This window comes from Molossus molossus, unplaced genomic scaffold, assembly GCF_014108415.1.
Source record: "Molossus molossus isolate mMolMol1 unplaced genomic scaffold, mMolMol1.p scaffold_m16_p_9, whole genome shotgun sequence".
Lineage (NCBI taxonomy): Eukaryota > Metazoa > Chordata > Mammalia > Chiroptera > Molossidae > Molossus > Molossus molossus.
In genome coordinates, this window is record NW_023425403.1 from 38,739,350 (window position 1) to 38,756,790 (window position 17,441).

A 17,441-nucleotide genomic window follows, 5' to 3' on the forward strand; every position below is an offset into this window, starting at 1 on the left:
TAGAGCATCGGCCTTCGGTCCGGAGAGACCCAGGTTTGGTTCCCGCTAAGGGCATGTACTTCGGTTGCAGTTTGTCCCCGGGTCTGGTTGGTCGTGTGGGTGGCAGCCACTCGATGTGTCCCTTTCACGTCGATGTTTCTCTCTCTCTCTCTCTCTTCCTCTCTCTCCCTCCCACTCTATCTGTACAAAAAATGGAAAAATGTCCTCAGGTGAGGATAAAAAAAAAAAAATTTAAACCTAGGAAACATGAACATTTCTAAGTACATTGTGATGATGTACTATTTTGGGGAAAGGTATGGTATGTCATAAACACTTAAAGAAAGCCATCGTGTAGAAACACAAAACTATTTTTGTAACCTCCTTTGGCTAAATATTTCATCCACACATTTTTTTTTCTTTTTCTTCATCTTTTTGTATATTTGATAGACTTTTGTGAACATGTTTACATTAAATAAAGTTTTTTAAGACAAACAAAAGATAACCTGGCAAAGCAGGAGGTCCTTGCTTCTTGTCTTCAGTGCCCCTGGCCCCCCTCCTTTGCTACCTGAGTGAAATTGCTTTCTAAGCTCTGTGACGGCCCTGGTTGCTCGTCTACTTTATGCTATTCAAAGTACATTGGATGAAAAAGACTTAGACAATGACTTCTGCTGGGCTGGTTACCCCATTTTCCTTTCCCACAAAGTAGCCCCTCTGATAAGTATTTCACTTAACTCTTAGGAAGAAGTTGTATTGGAAGCAAAGGAGCTCATTACTTTGCACAACCATCCTAGGTCATAGAGTTCAACAGTGAGCACTGAGTACCAGAATGCTAGCTTGCACTTTTTTTCTCTTACTACTCACCACCTAGTGATTTTGTGTTACAATGATATTTATTCAGTGGACACCACCTACTGTAGCATTAGTGGTCAAGGCTGTTACAGCAAACTCAATAGATACTCAGTGGTCATTCCAAGACAGTAAAAAAATGAGGAAAATGCATTCATTTTGAAAATTTTCTACAACTTAACCTCTTAATGTCACCTTATTGTCTATCTCAGCTACTGCCTTGTCTAAAACCACACAAAGACCCTGGGCCTTGCAGTCTTTGTCCTTCCTAAGTGTTTTCCAGGATGTTTGTGTTTGTATTGTCATATTGGTTGTTTGGGTTTTTGTACCAGGAGTACATGTTTGCCTCGTACTTTTATGGTTTATCTTGGGTTGATTAGAACTATGGAGACACAGACCTATCCTAATTCATAATCTTGGCAGATACTGTCTGGCAAAACTGCAGTAGGAGAAATAACATCTAGTGTGTGATTCTGCTTGAATACCTGATACAGCAAATTCCTGTGCAGTATAAATCAGGTAGTCCATTGACTTTTCCAACTGCCAATATAGCAGGCAGAGTTTTCATGGCTGCTAATTTAGTGACCATCCATGCATCTGCTCTGCAACCTCCAAAATTCTTTTTTCTGTTTATTCACTTATTTTCTTCTCTTCTTTTTTATTTTCTTTTCTAGGTTTATACCTTTAAAAAATCATTTCAGTGGAGTTTTGGAGGGACATGGTATAAATGAGGATGTTTAATCTGTCATCTTTAACCAGAAGTCAGTAGTACATTTTATGGATAGTGAGGGAGACATCTATTTTTCAGGAAGTATTATAAGGGAAAATTTATTTTACCTTATAAATGAATGTGAGTGCACATCTTAACGGCAGGAATGGAAATTCAACATGCAATAAAAATGTTCAAATTAAAGGCAACAGGAGGGTTTAAAAATACTGTGATACTTATTGAGCTGAGCATGCTTTTATTGCTCCATTGACTATTCCATGCTTATTAATATTTTTATCATGAAATTATTGTTTCTTATTTAGTTTGCACTAGAATTGATTTCTCATTCAAGCAGCCAGAGTACACAATATTTATTCATATCTTGTTATGAACCTGTCAAATTAACACTTATTAAGTGGAGCACAGAGAGTCGAACGGTGAGCCACAGTTCAATAGCAGACCACAAAACAAAAAAAAAAACAAAAACAAATTGAAATTGAGAAGTTTATTGCTCTCAATTCCTGGAGGAAATACCTGTTACACGCCTCAAGGGGCCATATGGGACCATGTTGGGGGTCAAGGCAGAGTATAGTCAGTGAGGACCTGAGACACATGACTTTAAGTTCATCAGTGCAGAGCTTTGGGGTTCCTGGGCTGGGTCCATATTGGAAAATTTAAACCAAAGAGTGGGGTTTTGGTAAGCTCCATGGAGGCCTCATATAAGGGGCATGTAAGGGCAAGGCATTTGGAGGCAGAGGAGACTGTCGATTACGGACTTACATTTGCTGTGACTGTGTGGGCTGCTACGGAGAGGGTGCATTTTCATGAGGGGGTTCATTTCACTTTCAGGTCCCCTCAAACAGCTTGGCCAAACAAAACAGTCGTGCAGGCAAATACCATGGAGTAGCTTAGCAGAATGCGCAACCATCTTTAGCTGGAAAAGGCAGCGACTGCTACTATCAAGGGCAGGCTCGAGACTGCAACCCCTGTGTGGATCCATAGGGTAAATGCTGGTTCCCGATTGAGGGATTTGTTAATCAGAAATATTTAAATGATGCAGATATTACAGAAGTCTAATCTCAATTTTGACTGATAGTTTACTTAAATTGCATTTTAATAGATGAAGGATTCATGTGTTTACAGATATTTGATAATGTGACTTTAAAAAGAGACTAATATAAGTGAAACAGTCTTTTAGGCAAGTTTAAATGGCTTTAAAAGAGCACTTTTCTAAAAGATAATATATTACAATTAAAGCAGGTTTGAAGAGTTTCCTATGCTTTCTTAATCTTTTTTAAAATGCTAGAACATTTATTCATAGTTATTTGTGATTATTCTTTCCCTGTGACTTCTTTTTTTCTTAAATTATATCAGTGGATGAGAGGAAGAAAGACGACTTCCAACCTCATCACAAAAATGCAGTTATAATGGGGGTCATATGGCAAATTAGTCAGAGGTGTCCCAGTTTCTTGACTAAATAACTTGGTTTCTTAAACAATAAAACAAGTTTCCTTAGAGGATTCATCAAAAAAGAAAGACATTTCTTCTTTTTGGGATTTTCTATTTAACATTTGTAAGGCCATATTTCCTGTCAGCCACTAAGAAGTTTTTTTTTTTATCCTCAACACAAGACATTTTTGCATTTATCTTCAGATAGAGCGGGAGGGAGAGGGGGAGAAAGAGAGAGAGAGAGAAACATCAATGTAAGAGAGACACATCAACTGCTTGCCGCCCACACGACCCCAACTGGGGCTGGGGACAAACTGCAACTGAGGTACGTGCCCTTAGTGGGAACCAAACCCTAGACTCTCTGATCTGTGGGCTGACACTCTAACCACTGAGCATAACCAGCCAGGGCAGTTATTAAGAAGTTTTAATAGTAATTGTTTTGTCACTAAAAAAAAAAAAAATTTCTAAAACTATTTGGCAATACATAGCCACAAGATTATCATAACATAATAAAGTCATTTATGTTCAAGTGCAGGTATACTCCATTATTAAATGACAAATGTGCTTCATATCCAAATTAAAAAGTTTTGTTACTTCATATACTTTGTTTTCATTACAATGACTGAATCATTTTACTCTGTCATAAAATTTATATTTCAGAAATAATTTACCAAAACTTATATTCAGACAAATTAATGTTAAAAATAGTATTCTTAAAAACAATGAAAATATAATTTATTCATTCATTTAACTAATTTTAATTATAAATTAAATTTATTTAAATAATTTTATGATTAAAAACAAGTTTCCAATAAAATAATAAACATTATCTATGTAGATGAAGTTATTAAATTTAATTTCATTTTAATGCCAACATTGAGACTCAAATTCTCTGAATTTGTTTGATAGTAGACTGTCATTTTTTCTTAAAATAGTCTATTTATTTGAATATGTGTGGAAACTGTCATGGAAACAATTTATTCTCTGATAAGATAAAATTTAAGCCAGTATTTTACCACAGTTTCTTAAAGAGGACATTTTTCTAGGTTCAGGTACCATTTTTATAAAAATAACAATCATAAGAGAAATAAAATAATAATATATATGTGTTAAAATAAGAATATAATGGCACAAATTGAAGATGCTGTATCATTTCCAGTTTATAAAACATACCATATGCAGCTTTAATAAAAGGTGATACCTATGAAAAATAATAGTCTGTAGTGATGAACTGGGGTATTTTATTATTATGTTCATGGAGCAGACCAGAAAATTTTATGAAAATATATGGCACATAGTAAGAACTGAAGATGAGAAAGGGGAGTATTCAGAGGAATAGATACAAGAAAACATAATTGAGATTAGATGTAATAAGCATCTCAATAACTCTCTGTTTTAAACCCTGACCTGGAGATGGTGAATTAGGTGTTTATGTATCTATTTATACCTATATCTGTTACCGGACCTTAAATTTCAGGTTCTTGAGTCTTGATGTTATAGAAATGGGCACTGAACTCAGTACAAGATCAAACAGATAGTGTTTATTGAAAACAGCTACTGCACAAGGGAGTTGAGCAGAAAGAGAAGTCGAGCTCCCAAGGGGTTCTTGTGAATGTTTTATAAAGGGCCCTTGAGGGTGGATGTAGGGCTTGGGATTGAAGATGAGGTTGTTGTCCCACAATCATCTGGTGGTGACTGATCCTAGGGTACTTACAAAGTATTTTCCATGGTCAGTAGACCACCCAAAGGGCCTGTAAAATAATGCTTGCATAAACATTCTGGTTACCATTTAATTGACAAAATAACTATTTTGCAGAAAATGATGTTAAGAAAGATGTTATTGTCATAATTCTTTCCTTTAAGCATATATTTAGGTTAATTTTAACTATAGAAATTTACCAAAAGGAATTATAGTCAGGCCTCTAAGGTAGAGTTCTTTTAGTGAAGATGGAGTCCAGATGTTACATTTATATTGCCTCATATTTACCTCTGATAGAGTAGGCAGTTAGGCAGGCATGAGCAGAACAGGAAGGATAGGCCAGTACAGAATGTCACCAGGGTGGAAATTCCTGGGTCCCTAGAAATGGGCAAAACTGGGAAAACAAGTATTAGTGGCTAGGACCTTACCCTCCAGGTGACCTTTCCTCCCTAGCATGTTGCTAGTCATGTGGTTTAGACCCCCTGACCTTTCATATTGCTAGTCATTCAATTTAGACCCCTTTACAGGACGAACAAGGGGGCCAGAGAATAGCCTCATATGACCCAAACAAGCCCTTGCACAACCATTTCCTTAAGCATCAAGCCCCCAAGACAATGAGGTTCTGACTCATATGAGATAATTGTAGGAACAAAGCCTTGTTCATTGACCACAGAGACAGACTTTTGGTCAAATTAGATATAACATCTAGGCTTCAGTTGTATTTCAGCTCCAGGCCCAGAAAAGTAGCAAAACCAGAGGAAATGATGCTGTGTCTGACAGCATGACCAGATGCAGTGACTAATGACCCTCTATCCTAGAGCCCACTAATCAGTAGAGACCACAACCCTGAAAGAACACACCTGGAAGTCTATTGGATCCTCCTCTGAGATCTCCCCTAAAATCCCTTTGGAAAACAGATAAAAGCCCTTAAGGCAAAGGGGCCCATTGCACTCTATCTCTTTCTAGAGAGCATGCCCACTCCTTTCCCCCTTCTTTCCTCAGGCACACACTTTATCTCTTTTTAGAGCATGCCTGTACCTTTCCCCTCTTTTTCCCTCAAATGTTCTATCTTTGTTTTCTTTTCTCTAAGTTTCAAGTCCCTTCTTTTGCCTTTGTAACATGTTTCCTGAGCCCACACAGCCCAGCTGGCTCACTTCTACCTTTGTGACTTTCTAAATAAACTTCTTTCATTCAAATTATTGACTCTGAATTCTTTCTTAGTTGAACTCAAGAACCAAGGCCTAACAAGTGCCATTAACATATCTATATCTAGATCTGCATTATCTATATTATTTGGGCATCTTGAATATCAACCCCATAAAGTACATTATTTTAAACATAAGAAAAGTAAAGTATAGAAAATGTAAGTGATTTGTTTAAGGCTGCAAAATTAGTAATTTCTATGTCTAAAATTAGAATTGACTTTTTTTCAGTCTGATTCCAAAACAAGTGCTTACTCTCTATAGAATTTTAGATTTCCTCAGTGATGTTTCTGGTGCTACTGGTAGTAAAGGAATATTGAAGATATGATTAAATTGATTAGAGTAGAATACACTGTACAAAATAAATTATGTTTCAAAAATATTAAATTCTGCACTCTCCCACATCATGATGAGGAATATGCCTATCACATTGACACTCCATGGGACTAGTCATTGCATCAGGAGTAATGGAATCTATTTACCCAACTCTGGACTTTAAGTTTGTTCATCTATGTGATTTACATTGCTCCATAAGATGTTATGCCATTAGAGGCTTGAAATGTATTTGTGATGTGGTCTTATCCTCTTATATATCTGCTGTTGACATTAGAAGAAATGACTCTGAGAACCCACTGATTGAGGGAGGGTGGGAACATGCGTGGAGCAGACATAGACTTTGGAGCCAAGCCAAGCTGAGTCCAGCTCTATTGATCAACTCTCAGCCAATTTGCAGAGAAATGAGAGAATAAATGATTATAATTTCAAACAGTTGACTTTTAAGATGATTTGTTATACAGACTTTTTATGGCAACAGCTGACAGACATTGTCATAAGCACATGTTTCAACTATAGACTCTCCACTTTAATACTTGCATATATTAGATTTCAAAAAAATCTTTCTTAAAATAGGTTAGTGCTGCTTAAGACAACATAATACCACAGCTTTATATTATATTGTCTTAAATTCACTGATACATAATGAAAATGTTAATTGTTTATCACATTTTTAACATATTTTACTTTGATCTGTATTTCTCTAAATGCTGTAGACGCTAAATATAATGGATTCATAATCAGCCAATCAAAATTTTGCATAGACATTTTAGCAATCTTTCCTCTTTAATGTATGCTTTTACTAAACAGCAAAAAGAGAATCTGATATTTGTATGAGTAGAAAGGTGAATTTGGCCTAACTGCCTTCCTAAAAAAATAGTGTAGAGAGAATGTGAGGGAACAGATGTATGCAAAAAATCCTATATTCATTGATTAAAATGTCATCACTAACACAAATGAGCACCTAAAACCAAACACAGTCATTTTTTAACTACTTTTCATAGAACTATGTGATTAAATAATACTCTACTCTTAGTATCAGTAAAAGGAACAGACACATGAAGAATAAAAGTCATTCACAAATTTTTCTAATTTTTCTTCTTAAGTCTGAAATATTTATTTTTGTGTAACTGCAGCATTATAACACTTTAATATCAAATAATTACTTTTGTTGACCATAACGTAAACAAGAGTAATACCTCAAACCCTGGCCAGTTTGGCTAAGTGGTTAGAGCACTGGTCTGCAGACCAAAGAGTTGTGGGTTTGGCTCCCAGTCAAGGTCAAGTACCTGGGTTTCAGGTTTGATCTCCAGCTCTAGTTGGGGTCATGCCAAAAGCAACCATTCGACATGTCTCTCTCACATAGAATTTTTTCTCTCTCTCTGTCCCTCTCCCTCTTTTATATTATAAATAAAAAAAAAAAAAAAAAAAAAAAAAAATCAATGGAAAAATATCCTTTGGTGAGGATTAAGAACAAATATTTGAAAAAAAAATAATACCTCAAAATAACCAACTAAATTGCTGTAATATATTCAGCTATCAACTAAAAGAATATCCAAAATTAACCTATCATTGTCCTATAGCTACAGGCCAGTTCGCAAAACATATATTATTTTCTCTAGAATATGTGTATACCTGAAAATCAATCAAAAGTTTTTTTTTGTTTGTTTAATTAAATATTAATTTTCTTAAAAAATAAAAAGAACATATTTCTGCTTTCTCATGAATTGCCCGATTTGGTCAGCGTTAGACTTGATTTTCATAATGAACATCCAAACGCTGCTAGCACCCACACTTTGGTTAACCTGGCATCAATGTATCAGATATCCTTTGCATTAGTGTAAATGCTAAGCTGGTTTGCATTTTTTATTAACAACATTTTTATGACTCTTTGTATGACCTGTGTATTTTTTAACTATTTGTAAATATTAGCTTATTTAATTCATTAGATCTTTCTAACAAACCTATGAATAATAAAAGTAAAAATAATTTTTAAAATTCCAAAGTAAAAATAGAACACCAAAAACTACTCTGTAATTTTTGACTCTGACTTTCATCAAAATCATTAAACTTTTTCAGAAAATCCCATATAAGTAAATATTTTACCTTTATTGGCCATTTAAATCTTGTTGGCAAATAAACTCAAGCTTGCCATTGTAGTGCTACAACAGTCACAGACATTATATAAATACATGGGCATATCTACAGAAAAACTTGTTTTACAAAATGAGACAATGGGCTGAATAGAGTCAATGGATCATAGTTTGGCAACCCCAACTTACAGATAAGTTCTGTGTATAATTCTGGTCATGCGATAGTATAAGGAAAACCAGTAACACTGGGCACTAAACTCTCCAAACACTGTGCCCTTGAGGCATGCTCCTTTTGGGGGAACTATAAAGGCAATCCATGCTCATTATAGAAAAAAATAGAAAATGTGATAAAAGAAAGCAAAATCATATGTGGTACTTTAGCTATATATGATATTTGAGTAATTTCATGTTGTAATATGTGAAGCCAAAATAAGCACTCTTTTTTTTTTTTTTTTTAGTTGCAGTGTATAAAAAATAGTCAAAAAATGAAAGTTCATTTTGAAAAAGTGTCATAGTTATATAAACATCAAATCATTTAGACAGATTTTACCTCTGATTGTACACAGTTCTCTTGTCAGGATGTTTGCTGGGTTAAGACTAAGTCATTGATATAAATGAAAATAACAAATCTTTTTCTAATCTTGAATTTAAAAAATAAAGTGACTCAAAATTACAAAAGCAGGAAGGTAACACTGTTTTACATATGAAAGAGATCACATTTAGTCTCCCTACTGATGAGAAATTTATGATTTTTGGTAGACTTGGCCAGCAGAGAGGAATTAAACAGCATGGCTCTGGTAGAGAACTAAATACATCAGTACACTTATGCCAAGCAAAGGGAACAATTTACAAATTGGGAGTAGTGCAAAGTGTCATTCTGGACAAGAGCAACACCTATCATTTCACACAGAAATAGAACAGTCTGTTCAGCATGTTCCATCCTTGGCTCTCAATTCCCAAAATAAATCTTCACCCAGAACAAATCAGCGATAGAGTACAGCAGAGAGAATAATAGAGTTGACAATACAGTGATTAGTTAATTCACCTGGGTACTCAAAGAGTAGTCCATATGAGAGAAGGCACAAAAAAACCAAAACTGAATATTCAAACATTCCCTATAATTGTAGTAATTCTCATTCTGAATATAATACATAACTGGTAATTTGCATATAGAAAAGTAATAAATTATACACTCCCTAAGTATGCCATTTTAAGTGTCAATATTTTGGGTCAAATTGTTAAAAATCATCATATAATTTAATTTTTTTATGGAAATCTAAAAAATAGATTGCTCAGTAGGCAGTAATGACCAAGAGACATATTCCCCTAGGTTTTTTGTAAAACTTTGTTAACACAATTAACAGAGCACTCTCAGATTCACTATAATTAATTATTTACATGTCTATATCCCTTGGAAGAACTTGAGCTACTTGAAGTTACAAATTATATAGTTGGCATATATTCATATTCAATAAATGATTAGTAAATTATTTCAGTTGAATATGACATTTTGTTTTTGGGGGGATGGTACAATGGTATATATGGAAAATACTCTTTCCTTCACATTCTACTTCCAAGTTCATTTCAAAGATTTATTAGTCTTGGGATTTTCAATTTAAAGGGGGCAGCTAGGAAGCATTGTCCATTGTGGCATTTTCTGTGAAACCAAAGTAAAATATGAAAAGTCATGAGTCCTAGACATTCAATTACATAGACTACACAATTTCAGGACCAAGAAAATATTTTCACTATCCTTATGATAAACAAAATTCTTTCCAGGCTTCCCACAAGATAAAATAATGTTTTCTTTAAAAATATTAAATTCATCTGGAAAAAAATCTGTTCTTTGTGTCAGAGACCCAGTATTGTAGGTTTGGGGAATGGTTCACTGAAATAGATAGATGAACCACAAAATGCACAGGCAGACCACCCAATATATTAGTGTAATATACTAGAGATAATGTGTGTTGTTTAATGTATTTTCTAGTAAATAAAATAGTTCAGATATTTCTTGTTAATCCCATAAGCATCACCTCTATTTTGTGTTAAGCTTAAACATATAGAAGTGCAAAAAGTGACTTTTCATCCACTGGATATATCCTCAGATAGTCAGATTTGATGGGAGCATCATTAAAAGAACTCTACCAGCAGAGGGTCTAAACAGGCATGTTTCCAAAGGAAACATATAAATGGCCAATGGTTACATGAAAAGATGCTCAACATCACTAATTATCAAGAAAATGCAAATCAAAACCACAATGAGACGTCACTTCACACCTGTTAAAATGACTATCATTAAAAAGACAAGAGATAACAAGTGGTGTGGACCGAAATGGAAGGGAACCCTGTGTGCTGTTCATGGAAATGTAAATTGGTACAGCCAGTATGGAAAACATTATGGAGGTACTTTAAAAAATTACTCAGCCATAAAAAAAAGAGGGAAAGCTTGCCATTTGTGAGATGGATGGACCTAAAGGACATTATGCGAAGTAAAATAAACCAGAAAGAGAAAGACAAATACTGTATCGTATCACTTATATGTGGAACCAAATAAAGCCAAACTCATAGACACAGGAAGTAGATCAGTGGGGGCTGTGGAACAGGGGAAATGGAGTGAAGTTGGTTAAAGGGTACAAACTTCCAGGTATAAGACGAATGAGTCTTGGCAATCTAATACAAAGTATGGGAACTGTAGTTAACAATACCTTATTATATATTTGAAAGTTGTTGAGAGTAGATCTTAAATGTTCTTACTTCACATGCAAAAAACGGTAAATATATGAAGTTGATAGATGTGTCAACTAATATTTTTGTGGTGATCAAGTCACAACACATACGTTTATCAAATCACCTTAAACACACAATATTATATGTAAATTACATTTGAATAAAGTTGGGGGTGGGGGAGGCCACCAGAAGAATGGGGTATGGAAGAAATATATAATGACGTCAAAGAATTTCGGTATTTTCGTTTTAGATTTGTTTGATGGCCCTCTAACAGCCTTAGGTTGCTTATAATCAAGGTAGACAAAGATATATAAATAAGTAAATGACATAAAGTTATAATGTGTGCTAGAAAAGCCATGTGCAGAAATCAAAATGGTTATGTTTAGCCTTTGCAAGAAAAACAATTTTTGACCATTTTACATTTTTTAAACATTTTTTGTAAGCAATATAAAAATATGAAATGAACGTGGAGCAGAGTTTGAATTTGCTCTTCGTCATTTACTACTTAGACTTATTAGTTAATGTCTTGGAGCCTGTGATTGCAAATGTGCAAATAATAGAAAAAAATACATATTTTTTGTTTTCTCATGATGCATTATTTAGAAACTGTATCAAGAGATGTGCACAATTTCATTAAAATGATAGCCACTATCAGATTTTTTAAAGTTTACTAATATTCATAACCAAAAATAGAAGGCAGATACAATAAAAATCACACAGATTGAGCTCACAATGCAAGGTATGACTCTAAAAATCCAGAAAATACTCCAGTGTGAGAAGAATAGTGAAGATTATTATGGGCAGTAAACATAAAAATATGTGAGATAAATTAAGCTGCTAAAATAGTGAATGTCATCATATATGGATAACTGAATGTTAAAAGAAAGAGAGAGTAGAATGCAGGAATCTTGTGAATCTGGGATAGAGGACCAGCTGACGGAAATATGTAGTCAAATCTAATAGTTACAACAATGAAAGGAAAACGGTGATTAATTTCACAGGTTGATTTGAGAAATTAGGTTATAATGGATTTGTTAGGATTAAGGAATAAGATATAATCTGAATATAATAAACTCCCCAAGAAAGAAGTTTTCTTAAGGGATAAGGTAAAATTATGGAAAGCATAGGCAACAAACTTAAGTTTTGAGGTGGGCTTTTTCAGTGTTGGGTGAGATCCCATGTATTTTTTTTTTATTCAGATAGTGCAGGAGGTAGAGAGAGGAAAAGAGAGAGAGAAACATCGACGTGAAAGGGACACATCGAGTGGCTGCCACCTACACGACCCAACCAGAGCCAGGGACAAACTGCAACTGAAGTACATGCCCTTAGCAGGAACCAAACCCAGGTCTCTCTGGACCACAGGCCGACGCTCTAACCACTGAGCATCCGGCCAGGGCGAGATCCTATGTATTTTTATATTTATATCTGAATATCTATATCTATCACGTATCTATCAATTATGTATCTGAAGAGAGAGAGGACTGTTGCTACACGTTGATGCTGATTTTAGAACTATTCAATAGAATAAACAGTTAACATTTTCCAAGAATACTGAATGTCATCTCAACTTGTTGCAGGTGGAAATGACATATGGGAGGTTGAGTTATGGTGGTAAGAGTTACTGAGGTTGAAATAAATAACTGCAACCAGCCCTGGCCGATTTGGCTCAGCAGTTAGAGCATCGGCCTGCGGTCCAGAGAGACCCGGGTTCAGTTCCTGTTAAGGGCACGTACCTCGGTTGCAGTTTGTCCTCGGCCCTGGTTGGTCGTGAGGGTGGCAGCCACTCGATGTGTCCCTTTCACGTCGATGTTCCTCTCTGTCTTCCTCTCTCTCTCTCCCACTCTATCTGAACAAAAAAATGGAAAAATATCCTCAGGTGATCCTCAGGTGAAGATAAAAAAAATAAATAAATAACTGCACCCAAGTTCTTGGTGTCTCATCTCCATCAGTCCCATTGCGGAAGAAGTCCAGCCTTGTCTTCATCAAGCCCAGAAGAAAGGTCAGTGTCCAGAAATTCTGTGCCATGCCAAAGCTTAGCTCAGTTTAGTCTCTGTCTCCACCTGGCTAGGTTAGTTTGTTCCCAGCTGCATTTCAGCTGGCACTGTACCCAGGCCCACACTTCGAGTTCATGCTTGGAGTCTGCCCAGCTGCTGGGCCAAGCAGCTTCTAGGCCTGTATGGCTGTTACAGGGAGAGAATGCTCAGTGAACAAATGCACCAGAAATGTGTGTTACTGAGAGAGCTTGCTTTTCTTTTCTTTCTTCCTTTCTTTTTGTTTTTAACCTCACCTGAGGACATTTTTGCATTTATGTTCAGATAGGGCGGGAGGGAGAGAGGAAGGAAGAGAGAGAAACATCAACGTGAGAGAGACACATGACTAGCTGCCACCCACATGACCCCAACCAGGGCTGGGGGCTAACTGTAACCAAAGTACGTGCCCTTAGTGGGAACTGAACCCGAGTCTCTCTGGTCCGCGGGCCGATGCTCTAACTGCTGAGCCAAACCTGCCAGGGCTAGAGCTTGCATTTCTTAAACTTGGATTATATAATCTCAGGTTGGGGAAGGACCAGGTGTTCTTACAAATCAGGCAATCAATTTCCTAATCCTTTGGGATATGGTGCTGGGCCTACCCTAACCAATTCACTTCTTAGAACCTCCAGGCTTCTGTGTCCCTTATCCAAACCAATCCTTTTCCCAGGTTTGACTCCTCCTCTTTATGGTCACTATCTTGGCTCCTATTGTGCATGCCTCACAGTAGAAGCACCTTCTCTTGCACTATCTTGGCTTCTCTTGGGCATGTGCCCAGCAGAGGAATTTCCTCTTTATTGTTTATTCCTACCCCCCATAGTCTGGGCTAGTGGACCAGTAGTACCCTGGGGAGATTGGATAGTTGGACTTTTCTCCCTACCCAGGGTAGCATCAGGGGAGGAGTTAAGGATGTTAATACCTTGGCAGGCAATGCTGTGACCCCCTGGGGTGCCTCTGAATGCTGCAACTTCCTAGGGAAGCAAGCTTATTGTCCAATTCAGCTCTCTAGTATATTATGCTTAATGTCTGATGCCCTTTGCTCCATTCCTTTATTAATAGCTAGTCAAGTACACTAAAAAACTGCATTTTTTTATGCATTGGTTTTCAGATAATTGTAATCCAAAAGGATTACGACTTTTATTGATATCAACTAAAAGAAATGAAACCCCTTTTTGTTTTGATCAATGTTGACAGGTTAAAAGTTCAAATATGATAGTTCTGCTTCTTCAAAATATAAAGGGTAGATTTTTGTTTCTGTTAGTAAATATAAAAAAGAAAAGAATCGCTAGTGACTTTTATAACTTGGTTTCAGATGGCCCTTGAATATCCTCTATCACGTAATTTATTCTCATTGCTTCTGGCCCATTTCTGTCAATGACTTGAAAGACTTTTCAAATAAATGACACCAGTGCTCTCTCACTGCGTGTTGGCAGCTCACATGGGAATATCGTCTAGGAAGTTTCCATCAACTTCTGTTTTATATGAGAATTGCAAGTGAGTTCTCTACAAGTTATTCTTGAAATCTGAGAGGAATAAATCTAATGGCTGTTAGAATAAAAATTAATATAAAAATTAGAAATGTATTTTGAATTATTAATAGTTTCCTCATTTCATACTTTTATATTTTAATATAAAATTATGGAGTGACTAGTTAAATTAATCAAAATTTTACAGAGTACTTTTGTGGCAGCAAAGTTAGAATAGGGAACAAAGGCCTCAAGTTCTGTCCCTCTCCTTTTCTGTCTCGGCTGGAACATCACAGATGTGACCTTCACTGACCACCTCTTCCCCTGTTATCTTCGCCCCAGTTTCCTGTGATTGAGAGGACCAAGGAAGGAAGGAAGGAAGGAAGGAAGGAAGGAAGGAATCACTCTCTGGGGAGGAGGGACAAGGATGAGCCATGTCTGTAGCCACTGTCAGCCTCAGGAGCAGAAGACCACCCTGTCCACTCCTGCCCATGTTTAATAAAAACCTCCCACCCAGACCCCATCAGGGCATCTCTTTCTTTGAGGTCATCCAATCTCACTCCTTGAGAGCATACTATCACTTTAATATTATTTACTGGCCTTTGCTAAATCTTTCTGTCAAGTTCTCAAATTCTTTCTTGTTTTGTGACAGAAACTTTGACCCCAGTATCAGGTTGAGGCTTCCTTGAGAGGCCACCCAGCATCACTTTTTAGTGAGTAAATTACACACACACAATGATTTATGCATCTACTAAAAGAAAGCAGTAGAAAATAGTACAAAATGACATAATACAGAGCTCCATGAGATACCAATAAAACATCTTCACAAAGGCAAGAATATTAGTTGTTCTTATTAATCCTGAAATAATAATATATCTACCCAAGAATGGATTTGAATGTGTATGTATTTCTATTTTTGTTACAGGCCCAAGGATCTTGTGCCCAATACTTCAAAAAAAAGACCAGTACTCAACTGGTCAAAGTTTGCAGCAAGGAAACATTTATTGATGGAGAAAGCCTAGCTTGAGAAGTGGGAGGACTAATTCTCAAATCCTTAAGGGATTATTATTTTTATTAAGAAAAGGAGGGAGGGGCAAGTCAGGAGGTGGATGCTGGCCATGGACAAGTAGCATTGAAAAGGATCCAAGGGACTTCCGGTCAAGATGGCAGCGTAGGTAAATGTGGTATCGCGTCTTCCCAGAACCACATCAAAGTTACAACTAAACTACAGAACAACCATCATTTAAAACCACCTGAAATAAAACTGAATGGAAGTCCTACAACTATGGAATTAAAGAAACAGCTGCATCGAGACTGGTAGGAGGAGCAGAGAGGCTGACGGACTGGTCCCATGTGTGGTGGATAAAAATCAGGAGGACACCTCTGCTGGGAAGGTCCTTCCTGAGGACTGAGGGATACCCATTCCACACCAGGCGCCCCGCTCAGGATTCAGTGCCAGGAAGAGAAGTCCCCATAACTTCTGGATGAAAAAACCAGTGGGAACTGAGGCTCAGGGAGGCCTAGGCGGCTGGAGCCCCAGGCAACTTCTTTCAAAGGGCCTGCACATGGACTTACTGGACTCACTCCCTCTAAGCTTGGAGGGGAGGCAGCTCGGGGGGCACCAGAGACATACAAGGAAGAACTGAGCTGTTTGGCATTGGAGCCAGGGCTGTAGAGGGGGCTTTCTCCAGGACAAAAATGCTGTCAGAGGCCTTTGTTCCTTTGGTGAGCCCTTCCCTGGGGTGGCAGAAAGCTGCCATATCTGGGAATCCAGCAACCTGGCTCACACTGGTAGCCCCGCCCTGGTGACTCCCTGAGGTCTCGCATCACCCAACTCTCAGGCCCACCCAAGCTATTGACAGTTGTTTTACCATAGCATTGGCCTGTCTTGAATCCTGCTTCATGTTTTCCTAAATTCTTTCAAGCAAGCAGCATCTGTTCTCAGCTAGCCCATACATCTCTTTAAGTAATACATAGATGCAGACACAGGGAGGCGGCCAGAATGAGAAGACAAAGAAACAGGTCCCAGGTGAAAGAACAGAAAAAATCTCCAGGAAAAGAATTAAGAAAAATGGAGATAAGCAACCTAACAGATGTTGAGTTCAAAATACTGCTTATAAGGATGCTCAGTGAACTTAGTGAGAACCTCAGTGAACTTAGTGAGGGCCTCAAGAGCATAAAAAAGGACCAGTCAGAAATGAAGGATGCACAGTCAGAAATGAAGGAGGCACTAAATGAAATAAAGAATAATTTACACAGATTCAATAGTACAGTAGGTAAAGCCAGGAAGCAAACCATTGATTTGGAATATAAGGATACAAAAAACACCCAATCAGAATAGAAAAACAAAACAAAGAAAAAAGAATCCAAAAAAATGAGGATAGTGTAAGAAGCCCCTGAGACAACTTTAAGTGTGCCAACATTTGCATCATTGGGGTGCCAGAAGGAGAAGAGAGCGAACAAGAAATCAAAAACCTATTTGAAACAATAATGGCATAAAACTTTCCTAACTTATTGAAGAAAACAGACATACACGTCCAGGAAGCACAGAGAGTCCCAAACAAGATGAACCCCAAGAGACCCACACCAAGACCCATCATTATCAAAATGCAAAAGGTTCAAGACAAAGAGAGAATCTTAAAAGCAGCAAGAGAAAAGCAGTTAGTTCCCTACAAGAGAGTTCCCATAAGACTGTCAGCTGATTTCTCAAAAGAAACTTAGCAGGCCAGAAGGGAGTGGCAAGAAATATTCAGAGTGACGAAAAGCAAGAACCTACAACCAAGATTACTCTATCCTGCAAAGATGTCATTTAGAATCGATGGCCATATAAAGAGTTTCCCAGACAAGAAAAAGTTAAAGGAGTTTATCACCACCAAACCATTTTACATGAAATGTTGAAGGGTCTTTTTGA